Source organism: Neophocaena asiaeorientalis, unplaced genomic scaffold (assembly GCF_003031525.2).
Source record: "Neophocaena asiaeorientalis asiaeorientalis breed wild unplaced genomic scaffold, Neophocaena_asiaeorientalis_V1.1 scaffold114, whole genome shotgun sequence".
In the NCBI taxonomy this organism is placed as follows: domain Eukaryota; kingdom Metazoa; phylum Chordata; class Mammalia; order Artiodactyla; family Phocoenidae; genus Neophocaena; species Neophocaena asiaeorientalis.
This window is the reverse complement of record NW_020173116.1, coordinates 1,437,434-1,451,027: the sequence shown is the minus strand read 5'-3', so window position 1 is coordinate 1,451,027 and position 13,594 is coordinate 1,437,434.

The window sequence follows — 13,594 nt, the reverse complement described above, 5'->3', positions numbered from 1 at the left end:
CCACGTTGGACTGAACAGCTGCCAAAGGCAAAAGAGGACATCCCCCTTGCTATGTCCAGGAGGTGGAGGAAGCATCCTCAGTGTTCACAGATTCCCTCCTGATCTGGAGGTTGTTACTCCTGGAGCCTCTAAGTGCAAGGAGAGAGTGAGGACACTGCTGACATTTCACTTTTGTGGGTCCTTCTGGAACTCTCTACCACCTTCTCCCAGAAGTGAAGGGGTTCTCCCCTGTGCTGAGTAGCTGGGCTGCCTGTCCTTATCCCTCTCCACCCATGACTCTGTCCCTATGCTCAAGGTTTGCTCTTGATATGGAGAGGAAAGCTTTTGGAGTTTGGAAAGCCATTTTGTCCTTCCTTTGAGGACTACCACTTCACTCCTAATTCAAAAACCCCAATTTGAAAACTCAGCATTGGGCAAGGACACCTTTATTTTAGGCTGGATCCTTCCTCCCCTGATTAAATATGGTGGGAAATGACAAGGCAATGATATTCACAGGGGATGGAAGACATTTCAGTTTACTGTCTCAGTATATTATTACTGAAATTAAGTTTATGAAATACCCACATTATAATTGGTTACCTCTCAGACTCCTGAGAGGATCTATAGACTCCTCTGAATGCTGGGGCATCTGGCCCTCCCAAAAAGCTGGATGCAGTGTTTCTCAGGCTGGGGTAATGTGCAACATGTTTTGACTTGCTTCTAACAACAGAATACAGCAAAGATCATGGGATGTCACTTCTGTGACTTAGGTTACAAAAGTTTGTGACTTCATGTTGCTAGCAAACTTTTGCTATTGCTTTTTTGGTTTGCTTACTTTGTTGAAGCAAGAGTCCGTATCAGAGAGGTCCACATGGCAAGGAAATGAGAGGTGGCCTCCAGCCACCTGCCAGCTAGGAACTGAGGTCCTTGGTACCAAGTCCAAGCTAATATTTTTTTGCTGTACAACAGGCCAATAAATCGAGGTGCTGGGACAAGGAATAGTGACTTTATTGGGAAAGCTATCAGACCAAGAAGGTGGCTGACTAGTGTACCAGAGAACCATCTTACTTGAGTTGGAATTCAGGCTTATTTTATATCAAAAAGTGGAGAAGGTGTAGCTGGTTGTTGCGGATTTCTTGGCTTTGGAATCATTTGTTCTTGTAGTTGTCCAAATAGGTTGGCCACAATGTTCCTATAAACCTCCAATAAGACAATTTCTGTTCTGCAATTTTTTATCATATTATACCTTTACAGGTCAAGCCTGGGAGGCAGAGTCTTGAGAATGGGCTATTATGTATATTTCAGGTCATAGGCAACATTCTTTTACAAAGGAGCAGAACCAGCATGACTAAGTACAAGCAACAGAGCACAAAGTTTAGAGCTGAAGGAAGAGATCTAACACAGAGCCACGTTTATTCTTCTCTGATGCATCCTCTGTCCAATAACCCAATGAAAAATTGAGTCTTGCCAACAACTATATGATCTTGAAAGTGGATCCTTCTCCCATTGAGCCTTTTAAATTATTATTATTATTATTTATTATTATTACAGTTAGGCTTTCCTGTACTCCTCTGTGTGGTATACTTAAGCTTTTCTGGACTTCTATCATTTTCTCCAAGTAAGTGGGGACTCAACAGGGATGCTGGCACCTCTGTCCATATTGTAGTGTTTTCTAATCCCACATCAGGGGCTGAAAAATTGATCTTGATATTTCCTTCCCTGTAAATGTTTCAGGTTTTTGTGGACCAAAAGCAGCATGCACAAGGATGTTGCAGAACCTCCATGACATATTAAAGAGTGACACTACTAACATACCACTGGTAGGGAGATGCTTAATGTGTTACCCAGAAAATGTCATGGTATCCATATTTCTATTCAAAAGAACCATCTTCTTTCAGTTTAGAAATCTTTGGGGGAAGTTCCCATCACCTAAGATTGACAGAGTGCCTACAATGCATAGAAGAAAGTAGGAAACATAACACTCATATGTAGAAAGAGAGATATCTTTAGAATATAAAATGTTGGGAACATCACAGGAACTTAATTCCTATTTGTCAAATTAATGAATAATAATTAAAGGAGATACGTGAAACAAACCATCCTTAACAACATATTCAATAAAAGATCTGAAAATCAAAATTTAAACAGTTACATAAGAAGAAATAGAGAATTACCAAAAGCAATATGCCATAGACTAACATAAGATAGTAATTGTGTGGGGCTAGGATCAGAAGAATCTGTATTTTAGGAAAAGAGGAATCTTAGCCTGGTAACTATCTATCTTGGGTTACCCATGACTGTCCTGGTATATAAATATACCTGTTGTTCTGACATAATCATTTATAGCATCCTATTTTATTCTTAAAGTGTCCTGGTTTCAATGATAAATTATACAGTCATTCTACTCTTAGCAAACATTCCTAGAGACTATTATGGAGTCTTTAGGGAACTATTTGTAATGAGTATCAAAATTCCCACTTAGAATAGCACTGTAGAAATAAAACACAAGTCATGTAAATAATTTTAAATGTCCTATTAGCCATTAAAAAAAGAGATAGGTGACACTGATTTTCATAATATATTATATTTAACCCAGTATACCCCAAATATTATCATTTCAAAATGTAGTCAACATATAATTATTAACGAGACATTTTACATCCATTTTTTTTCACACTAAGGCTTTGAAATTCAGTGTGCTTTTACACGTGCAGTTTATCTCGATTTGGACTAGCCACCTTTCAAGTGCTCAGTAGCCACATATGGTTAATAACTACTGCATTGAACAGCACAGGTATGGAATATATAGTTTGTTGAATATAGTTCTATTATGTTATCTGTATAATGAAATACATGTAACTCCCATTCCATTCTTGAGTCATCTGTTGTCATTATAAAATTAAGTCAAAGAATCTCTCACCATTAGGACTCTTTCTTCATCTTTGGATCTATTTCATTCTACTTTGATTTAATTTTCAATCAGGTTCTTTCTTCCCACAGGCAATATGACCACTAACCATTCTAGACTTATTTTTCACCAAATTGAAAGTGACTTACTCTTTCTCAATAGTTACAGCAAGTGTCCAGGAATTGAGTCTGATTTGACCAACCTGGGTCACATGCCCATCCCTGATGTGGTCACTGGCCCAGGGTGAAAAATTCTGACTGGTCACACACCTATCCCTGGAGCTCTGAGGACATGGGGGTTAAATTCCATCCAAACATGATGAACTGTGAATGAGGAAGGGCTTTCCCAGTAGAATCTAGGTGTTATTACTAAAAGGGAAATGATAATCCAGGGGCAGCCTTGAGTAGTTCTGTAAGAGAAGACACCTTCCCTCAACTGCCAGATGCTTAGTAAAGGCCACCAATGAAATCTCCTCTCCATACATCTCTGGCAATCATTCTCAGTTATTCATATGGTAAGTGAAATGGTATCTAAAAGATCCAGTGTCAACCTCCATTGGGCAGATTGAGATGAATGTGTTCATTTGGCTCCCAAACCAGGGCTTCAGCCTCTCTGGGGCTAAAAGGAAAAACATCCATTTTATCCAGATTTCTTTGGGATTTCTCTTACATTTAGTGTAGACATGAATGTCCCAGAAAGGGCCAAGCCATGTATAGCTAGTTAAGGACCCATATCTTTAGGAATGCATCCTAGAAGCATGCCTAGAGCCTAAAGGGCAAATTGACCCCACTAGCAACAACATTTTGATGGGCTTTTGGGGTTATGACAAGTGGACCCTGACCATGCTTTGGGGGTGCTGGAGGGCAAAACCCTGCAGTTCAGAGCAAGTGGGGGATGCCAGAGCATCATGGTAGTGCAGGGGCTAGGAAGAACTGTAAGAGGGAAAGGATGAGCCTGGGCTAAGGAAGAAATCAGCAGAGGGGTAACATGGTCCCTACATGCCGTATCTAACAATGCCTTGGAAACTCCATTGCTAGGGTGTTACCCAAAGCCTCAGGCAGTGAATGCTGCTCTGTGAGTGGTGGTCCTGAAGAGCCAGGTCCCCCCAAGCCCACTGTCAGCAAGAAATCACTACGCCATCTTTTGGGACCAGTGACTGGACAAAACTCTCCCCTTCATGGAGGTCAGTAGAGCTCCGAGCTTTGTAGGCATCCTTCTGGAGCATGCACCACTGATGGTGTTGAGGTTTTGTGACATGTATACTCATAATTGCCACATCCATGCAAAACTCCCTGATAAGTGAGTAGAGTGGACAGAACATGTGTCTGGGAAGCAGAAAGTCCAGGGCTGAATCCTGGCCCTGCTTCTTATTAGCTGTGTGACTCTGAGCAAGTCCCTAAAGCATTCTGTACCTCAGTTGCTTCATCTGAGAAATGGACAGTTATAATGCCTGTGTTACATCACCATTCTTGGATTAGTTCATTTATTCATGTGTAACACTAAATTTTCATAAAAGCTCTGCTTTGTGCGTAGCACTGACTTAGGTATTGTTTATAACACAGAAATAATTCCTGCCCTAGTGGAGAGGATCAAATAAGATATTTGATTTAAAATTACCCCTCAAACTTTAAAGTATAATAAACATGTAAATGGTGATGATGATCATGTTATATTAATAATGCAACTTACTTTCTCATGCAGCTGCTTCTCTCCAGCCCCTCCTCATAAGCATGTTGAATATACATCAGCAATTTCCTTCTCTTGGAGCAGAGATTTCATTTTCTCTGTCAGTCTAGGCAAGCAGTGCTTATGTTTATAATTGCCCCCGCACAGGCTCCGAGGGCATCCCAGGGCCAGGCATGCCAAAGTCGCTAAGATGTAGCCTCCTCTGCTCTCTGTCACCATGCAATCATTGGACCACAGAGCCACACAGGCAAATGTGTCATTGATGTGTAATTAATGAAGAGGGAGTCAGGGGCCCAGCGTTGACTCCCACAAATCAAGGCCTTGTCAGCCATGGGGGCGTTGATGGGACTTCTGTTCTTTTAGCAATATTTACTGTTACAAAATGTTACACAGTCGAGCTGGGAAGGGGGGTGCCTTTGTGGCATTGGTGATGTGCCTGTTTTCAGGAGCCACAGGGAAAGGCATCCCCTAGATTCTCTGATGAATTCAAGACGTCACAGGCTGAAGTGGATGAGGGAGCTGGAGGGAACATTCTTCTGTTTAAAATGCATGTTTAGATTCCCTCTGATTGTGAGCTGCCCTTGGTTTCTACAAGCCCAGGGGCTTTGAAGGACTTCTGTTCATCCCAACTTATTGAGCATTCCCTATGCGTAGGTGATAAAACAGGACATGACCCATGAGTTCAGGTTTTTTGCATTTAGTCGATGGGGAATGGGGGTCCTTGCAGGTCAATCGGAGATGGAAGGAATCTTAGAGCCTGTATTGCCTGACACTCTGGGAAGGAATCCTTTCTATGTACTTCTGAGTGCTTACCCATATTTTCCTGACTATGGTTAGACTGATAGAGCAATGGGTCACAGCACCTAATCCCAACTCCTCACTTTTTGGGAGAAGACAGAGGGGGCAAAGATCAAATGAAGAGGAAAAATGACATCCTTCCTCTTCTCTAAAGGCTCAAGGAGAACCCAAAGCATGATGGTAATTGGGAAATCCAAAGCAGACCTATACTGAATCCAGGCTTTAATACTTGGACCACATATGTTGGGTTGTTTAGTTCTGGGGCATCGACAGTTCCCTCCCAAAGCTAAGTCTCAGTCCTTGTCATCCCCTAGAACTGGTCTGTATCTAAAATTTTATGCACAGCTTTCCCCATCTCTGAGCAAACATTTCTGTCTCTCCAGCCCTCTTGCTTCTTTTCTCTTATCACACATACTCTACAATCTTATCTCTACTCCTTCCTCTGTCCCTTTTTCTGTCTTTGCTGGGCCATAGTGTATCACTTTGGTCACTCTCTTGTCAAGAACATACCAATTATCTTACTCCATGGTCCTTATGCTGCAACTTTCCTACACATTCCCGAACACTTTTGATCAATTTGACCATCTGCTTCTCTGCTCCAACTTCCAGATGGCTGGATGCTGTAGGTAGGGGAAAAGCACATGACTGTACAGGTGTGGTTTCCAACTTTAGCTAGATTCTCAGTGCTGCTCTGCAATCTTCCTACATGGTCCCAGTTGGTATCGTCATCTGTTCCTCAAAACACTTATGCAACTCCAGCCACTCCTCAAATTTATTCTGCAAAGATGGCTTTGTTTCCTATTATCACAGAGAAAGTTAAGGCCCTTAGACATGAACTCTCCCCATCTTTCTTCTCCTAATGCTACAGATTTATTGATTTAACTCATGTTACAAGATATCTTTCCAAATCAGTTTCTGAGACGAGGATTCTTGTGTGTAGTTAATTTGGGAGATGACCCCCCCAGGAAACTTCAGTAGGAAATGGAACGTATACAAGGAAGGGAAGGCAGCCAGTGAGGGTTGTGTTATAGAGTGAGTTTTCTGTGTAAGTAACTGGGGCTTAATCCTACTGGCAATTCTGAGAGTCAGCAGAGAACATGTGTGAGAGTTGCCCTACCCACCCCCACCAAGGGATGAAGGATATTTACACACCATCTCCCATTTAATTTGTGACCAAAGGCTGCTGCAGGGGCCACTATGTTACTGACCAGAGTTCTTGGCTCCCTTAATCTATAAAAATTGATCAGAGGCCAGACAAAAAATTCAGGCAAGGCTTTATTGGGGCCCCTGCTGTAGCAAATGGGGACAAGAACAAGCAACAGTTTCCCTTGCTTGCCTGCTCACTCCCTGAGCAGGGGTTGGGGGGATTAGGGGGGGAGCTGGTTCCTTATATGGGGTGAAGGTAGTGGTGGGTCCAGGGGTCAGGTCGGAGGGGTGGCTTAGGTAGTTTGCCCACCGCTTTGGTGCTGTTGTGTGTAGGGGGCATGTACCCTGTTTTTGCTCCTGGCTTTTCAGAAATGGCAGTTGGGTTTTTGGTCTCTTTGTATTTTGTTGTCCTTAATTTGCCCCAACTGTGCATGCACACACTTATTTTTAGTCCCTCATAGTTTCTTTCTATTTTGTTGCTTGAGGAGATGTTTGTCCAGGTCAAACACTGCAGCAAAGGGTCCCAGGTCCCAGCCTGTCTCAATTATTCTCCAGAATTCTTGGCCTGGTGCAGTCACATTCTCTCGGAAGGGTAAGACCTTGTTCCAGCTGGTAAAACTTGTGAAACTTTTGGGTGGGACCTACCTGGCTCTTACATATTCTGCATTCTCTTTCCAATACATTATTTATCTAGAAATGCTAGGCTTTTTCCATGAGATGACAGTTATTTAGTATTTAAGTCAAGATTTTTAGAATAACAAAAATACTGCCCTCTGTCAAGCGCCTGGCTCCTGCCTCTGAAAGTCATGGTTTTCAAGAGATATTTTGTGTGTGTGTGCATGTGTGTGTGTGTTTGCACAGGCTATAGGTTTACAAAAGACTACCTACAGCCTTTTCTTGTTGCATATTATCTTCTCTGAGGTAATTAGTCACATACTTTCGCTCTATATTTAATGTTGGAGGAAGCCAAATGATGGTGATAAAATAATCCCTGAGAAAAAATAAATTGGGATATATTTAAAAATATTATCTTCTAATCTTATCTGACAGTGTCTCCCCTGTTTGGCTGATGATGTGACAGACCATAATGCTGATGCTGGCAAAGATGCATGCTGGACTCCAAGTTCTGAAGCTGATGCCCACCAGAGTCCTAACTGATGCCCAGAATTCATGTCTGTCTAAATTCTTGGCTGCTGAGCCTGTTGGCCCTCCAGCTCTCCCACTTGTTCTACAGCCTGCTTGAGAAAAATTTCTCCAAAAGGCTAAATAAATAATACGTAAACCTTCCCATAGATTAAAGAACCAACTCCTGAGCAGCACGCCCAAGACTGTAATGGGGAAGAACAAATCTGACTCTGTATTGGATCTGTTTCTTTTACTTTAACCTTTGTATTCTATTGCTTTTGCTACAAGTTAATCACTAAAGGGATGTTGCTATAGCATAAAGAATACATAATGGCCCATCTCCAGGAGCCCTGCCTCCCATGCTTGAGTGTTAAGTTAAAATACCTTTGTTTAGCTCACAGGAAACATCCTGTGAATGGCTGCAGGAAAGAAGAAATTAACACATCCCCTCCAGAGTCTGGTGGAACAAGGAAATATTTGCAACAGCTTATCATCTTTTTTACTTTACCTGCTCACCTACCCACTTTGTTCTATAAAGGAAATTAACATTTAAACCCAGGCAAGATGGTTCTTTGGGACACTAGTCCACCATCTTCTTTGTCTGCTGGCTTTCCGAGTAAAGTCACTATTCCTTACCCCAGCAACTCATCTCTCGACTTATTGGCCTGTTGTTCAGTGAGCAGTATGAGTTCTGCGAGCAGTTGGAGTTGGTAACAAACCTCTCATGGTTGACTTTTGCCTTTCTCTTCACCCTCATCTCTTGCTGCAACCTCCTTCTTGCCTGTTGTCTGAACACATTGATGCACTCGGACATCTGAACACATGTGAGCACTGTGACCTCATTGTGCCCTTCTTCCCTTTGCTCCTTCTGTTCTGCATACCCTTTCCCCTGCCATGTGCTGGGGGACTCCAAATGTTTTAAAAACTCAGCTCAGTCACCTCTTCTCTGGAGCTCATATGTGTTCCCAGCAGAGATGCTCATTGACTTCTATTGGGACCTCATATATAAAAGGTAGATGAGGAGAGTGTCTACCACAACAGTGGCTGTGGGTTTTTAATGGTATAAAATGATATAAAGCATGGAATTCTTCCTGGTGCAGAATCAATACTTGATGCATGTTAACTGTGTTAGTTCTTTAGACACCTTTACTATGAAGATCATTGCAATCTGTGGTGTCATTTATGTGCACATTTCCCAGTGCCCATGGGATGGAGCTGTGTCTTATTCATCTTGTGTCTCCAATATTTAGTATTATGTTAAATAAATGGATGAAGGAAACCCATCTCTGTGACACTTGCCTGACACTTACCTGGAGTTTTATAGGCCAAAAAAATACCCCTTCATTATTTCACTTCATTCTTAAATTTTTTTCATGAACAGCCAATTTTTTAGGACAGTGAAACTATTCTGTATGATACCGTAAGGACAGATTTATGACATTAAACGTTTGTCGAAACCCATAACTATGCAACACAAAGTGAACCTTAATGTAAACTATTATTATTAGTTAATAACAATGTATCAATATTGATTCATCAATTGTCACAAAGGTTCCACATGAATGAAAGATGTTAATCATGGGAGAAACTGAGAGCATGGAAGAGGGAGGGGTATATGGCAGTTCTCTGTACTTTCTGTTCAATTTTTTTGTAAACCTAAAATTGCTCTAGAAAATAGACTCCATTAGTTAAAAAAGTAGTTTCCTGAAGCTGTGAGGAATAGTGGGTGGTATTACCTGAAAATTAGAGACGTGGTGTAGTTGGCCCAACGACATACAATTAAAACAGAAACAAGATTTACATTTTCTTACGCTGCACTCTCCGTAGTTAGTACGGGATGAACATTTAATCTCCACTTAACTTTTTGTGAGGGATAAGACAACCTCATCCTTGACATTCTCCTTCCAGCACTTTGGAAAGTAAGTCTTAGGTGGAGTAGAGTTTATTAGGGACTGGATGAGAATACCCTTCCCAAGACTAATTTAGAGTCTTTATGACTCAGTAGAGGCTGTCAGTCCTAAGTTATTTGACATTTAATTCCTGCTGATATAAATTTTATATGACAAATAGTTTCATTTAATTGTGTCACCTCTGGCTTATATACACCATAAAAGGTTTCCATTTTAACAGCCAGCAACAAAAGAGTATCGGCGGAGAGGAATAATGTTGAGAAAACTTGCAAGAGCACGGATGGCTTTCTGGGGGAGAAGATCTCTGGAGGGAGGTGAGGTGGCTTTGGGCCCAAGTACACCTGCACCTGTGCTTGTGCTGAGTGCCTGGACTGGCAAGGGCACTACTTCCTCTTGGGACCTTGATTGATACTCTTTTCTTCTAGCAATGAGTCCACATGTCTGCCCCTCCTCTGGCTTATCCTTTCCACCGATGGGTTTTATGCAAAAAGAACTTGCTTCATAACATGCTCTGGCATGCACTAATGCACTAATAACAATTTCATAATAATTTCACGAAGAGTCTCTAATCTTGTATCTTTGTTTCTTTAAGTAAAACCACTGTATTTAGGGATGGTGGCATGACTGAATTCCATTAAATATTTGGAAAGTACTGACTTGTATTTGTGTATCAACAAACTATGTACTGAGCAACTAGTATATGCCAGGCTGTATCGTAGACACTATGGAGAATGAGTGGTCTCTGTCCCCAAAATGTTTTCAGTCTACTGGGAAGAGCTGACAGACCTATATAATGAGACAACAATAAAAGGCATATGTGTGCAGCACTTTATAATTTATTCAGGACTTTCATGTGTCTATTACAACAACACTCTTGCGGGGAGAAGAGTGTATTGTATTTCTCCCATTTTACTGGTGACAACTCTGAAGTCCATGGTGCGACATGGAGCCTGATTGCTGATAGGAGGTTAGTAATAACGGTTGCGCCTCAGAATGACATTTGTCCTCAGGGTAGGAAGTAGCCTACGAATGCGGGAGCTATAACTGTGAATAGTAGTATTACTCCAATATTTCATGTTTTTTGGAAGGCGTGGGAACCATAGTATAGGCCATGTCCTACGTGGGCATAAAGGCAGATGAAGAATATAGAAGCTCCGTTTGCATGTAAGTATTGAATAATTCAGCCATAATTAATGTCTCGGCAGATATGCGTGACAGATGAGAAGGCAGTTGTTGTGTCTGGTATGTAGTGTATTGCTAGGAATAGGCCTGTTAGGATTTGTATGATTAGGCAGTGGCCAAGTAGGGAGCCAAAGTTCCATCATGAAGAGATGTTTGACGGGGTGGGGAGATCAATAAACGTGTAATTGAGGGTTTTTATTAGTGGGTGTGTTTTTCGAATGTTGGTCATTGATGTTCTTGTAGTTGAATAACAACGATTATTTTTCATGTCATTGGTCATGGTTGAAGTCCATGTGAGAATAATGATGACATACATTGTTTTTTTTTTTTTTTTTTTTTTTGTGGTATGCAGGCCTCTCACTGTTGTGGCCTCTCCCGTTGTGGAGCACAGGCTCCGGAAGCGCAGGCTCAGGAGCCATGGCTCACGGGCTCAGCCGCTCCGCGGCATGCGGGATCCTCCCGGACCGGGGCACAAACCCGTGTCCCCTGCATTGGCAGGCGGACTCTCAACCACTGCGCCACCAGGGAAGCCCACATTGTTTTTATTATAAGCATTATTTTTGTAATTAGTCTTGTGGGGGTTTCTTCGAAGCCTTCGCCTATTAATGGGGTTTTAGGGTTGATTGTGGGTGGTGGTGTTGGGTGTGGGATTGTCTTTAGCTTTGGTGGTTCATTTTTAGGTTTAATAGTATTTTTGATTTATTTGGGGGGAATGTTGGTTGTGTTTGGTTACATGACAGCTATGGCTACTGAGCAATACCCTGAGGTTTGTGTTTCTAATAAAGTTGTGTTGGGAGCGTTTCTTTTAGGTTTAGTGGCAGAGTTTTTAGTAGCGTTATATGTTTTAGAGAGTGAGAAGGTGGATATTGTGTTTGAGTTTAGTGGGTTGGGGGGTTGGGTTATTTATGGTACAGGAGATTTGGGGATTTGTAGTGAGGAAGCTATGGGAATTGCTGCTTTACATAGTTATGGCGCTTGATTGGTTATTGTTACAGGTTGGTCATTTTTTATTGGTGTTGTAGTTATTATGGAGAGTACTCGGGGTAACTAAATAAGAGTATACCAAGTGTAATAGTGATAAGGAAAGATAAAAAGTAAAGTTTGATAAGACCTTGTTGGTTTGAGGTTAGTATGGAAGCCTTTGAATAAAGGCTTGTAGTTGAATAAAGGCTGTAGTTTTTGGTAAGATGATTTCTATTCAGGTTAGGTCTAGTAAGGAGGTTGCTAGTTTTTGGCTTATTAATAGGTTTAGGTGAGGGGGTAGGCGATGTATAATTGTGGGGAAATATCCTAATAGAGTGGAAAATTTAGTGGAGTTTGATGAGTATACGTATTTTAAGTTTTGTGTGTAGATGTTAATTTCGAATGCGAGAATAAAGCCTAAGGTTGTTATTGCGAGAGCTGTTCGTTTTAGGTGCAAGGGTATGGTTATTAAAGGAGTCGTTATTGGAGGAATATTGTTGGACAGAATAAATCCAGCGAAGATACTTCTGATTAATAGGCATTTGATAGGGTTAATTAATAGGGGATTATTTTCATTAATGTTCGTGAAGGGAGGGAAGTGAGGTTGTCCTAGTAGTGTAAAGAAGACAATGCGAGTGCTATAAATAGCTGTGAGGGAGGTAGCGGTTAGAGTTAATAATAGGGCTCAGGCGTTGGTATAAGACAAAGTGGCGGCTTCGATCATGAGGTCTTTAGAGTAGAATCCGTGAGGAATGGTATTCCTGTTAGCGCGAGGCAGCCAATAATAAGGGCAGTTGTGGTGAAGGGAAGGGCTTTGTATGGTCCTCCTATTTTTCGAATGTCTTGTTCGTTGTTTAGGTTATGAATGATAGAGCCAGAGCATAAGAATAATATGGCCTTGAAGAAGGCGTGTGTGCAAATGTGTAGAAATGCCAGGTAAGGCTGGTTGAGACCAATTGTTACTATTATTAGGCCCAGTTGGCTGGAGGTGGAGAAAGCAATAATTTTTTTGATATCGTTTTGGGTGAGGGCACAGATGGCTGTGAATAAGGTCGTGAGGGCACCTAGAGAAAGAGTTATTGTTTGAATGAGTTTATTGTTTTCTATTAGAGGGTGGAAGCGGATAAGTAGGAAAATCCGTGCTACAACTATTGTGCTTGAGTGGAGTAGGGCTGAGACTGGGGTGGGGCCTTCTATTGCTGAAGGGAGTCAGGGGTGAAGTCCAAATTGGGCTGATTTTCCAGCTGCGTCTAGTACGAGTCCTACAAGAGGAAGATTTGAGGAGTTTTGGTTGAGTGTGAAGATTTGTTGCAAATCTCATGCATTTAGGTTAAATAAAGATCATGCTATTGACATGAGGAATCCGATATCTCCGATGCGATTGTATAAGATTTCTTGAAGGGCCGCTGTGTTTGCGTTTGTCCGTCCAAATCATCAGCCGATGAGTAAGAAGGATATAATGCCTACTCCTTCTCATCCAATGAAGAGTTGAAAGAGATTATTAGCTGTAACGAGGATAAGTATAGTGATAAGGAAGATGAGTAGGTATTTGAAGAATTGGTTGATGTGGGGGTCAGAGTGCATATATCATATTAAGAATTCTATGATAGATCATGTGATGAACAGTGCCACGGGTATAAATATGAGTGTAAAGTAGTCTATTTTGAAGCTAAGTGTTAGTTTAAGGGTTTGGATGGTAATTCAGTGTCAGTTTGAAATGAGTGCTTCTTGGTTTGTGTGAAGAAATATTATTGTTGGGATTAGGCTAGTGATGAAGGCGGAAAGGATAATATTACATAGTGTTGGTACTTGTTGCTTTTGTAGAGGTTTGTGTTGGATATTATGATTGGGGCAGTTAATATTAGTACTGTGAGTAAAGCAGAGGAAATGAATAGGT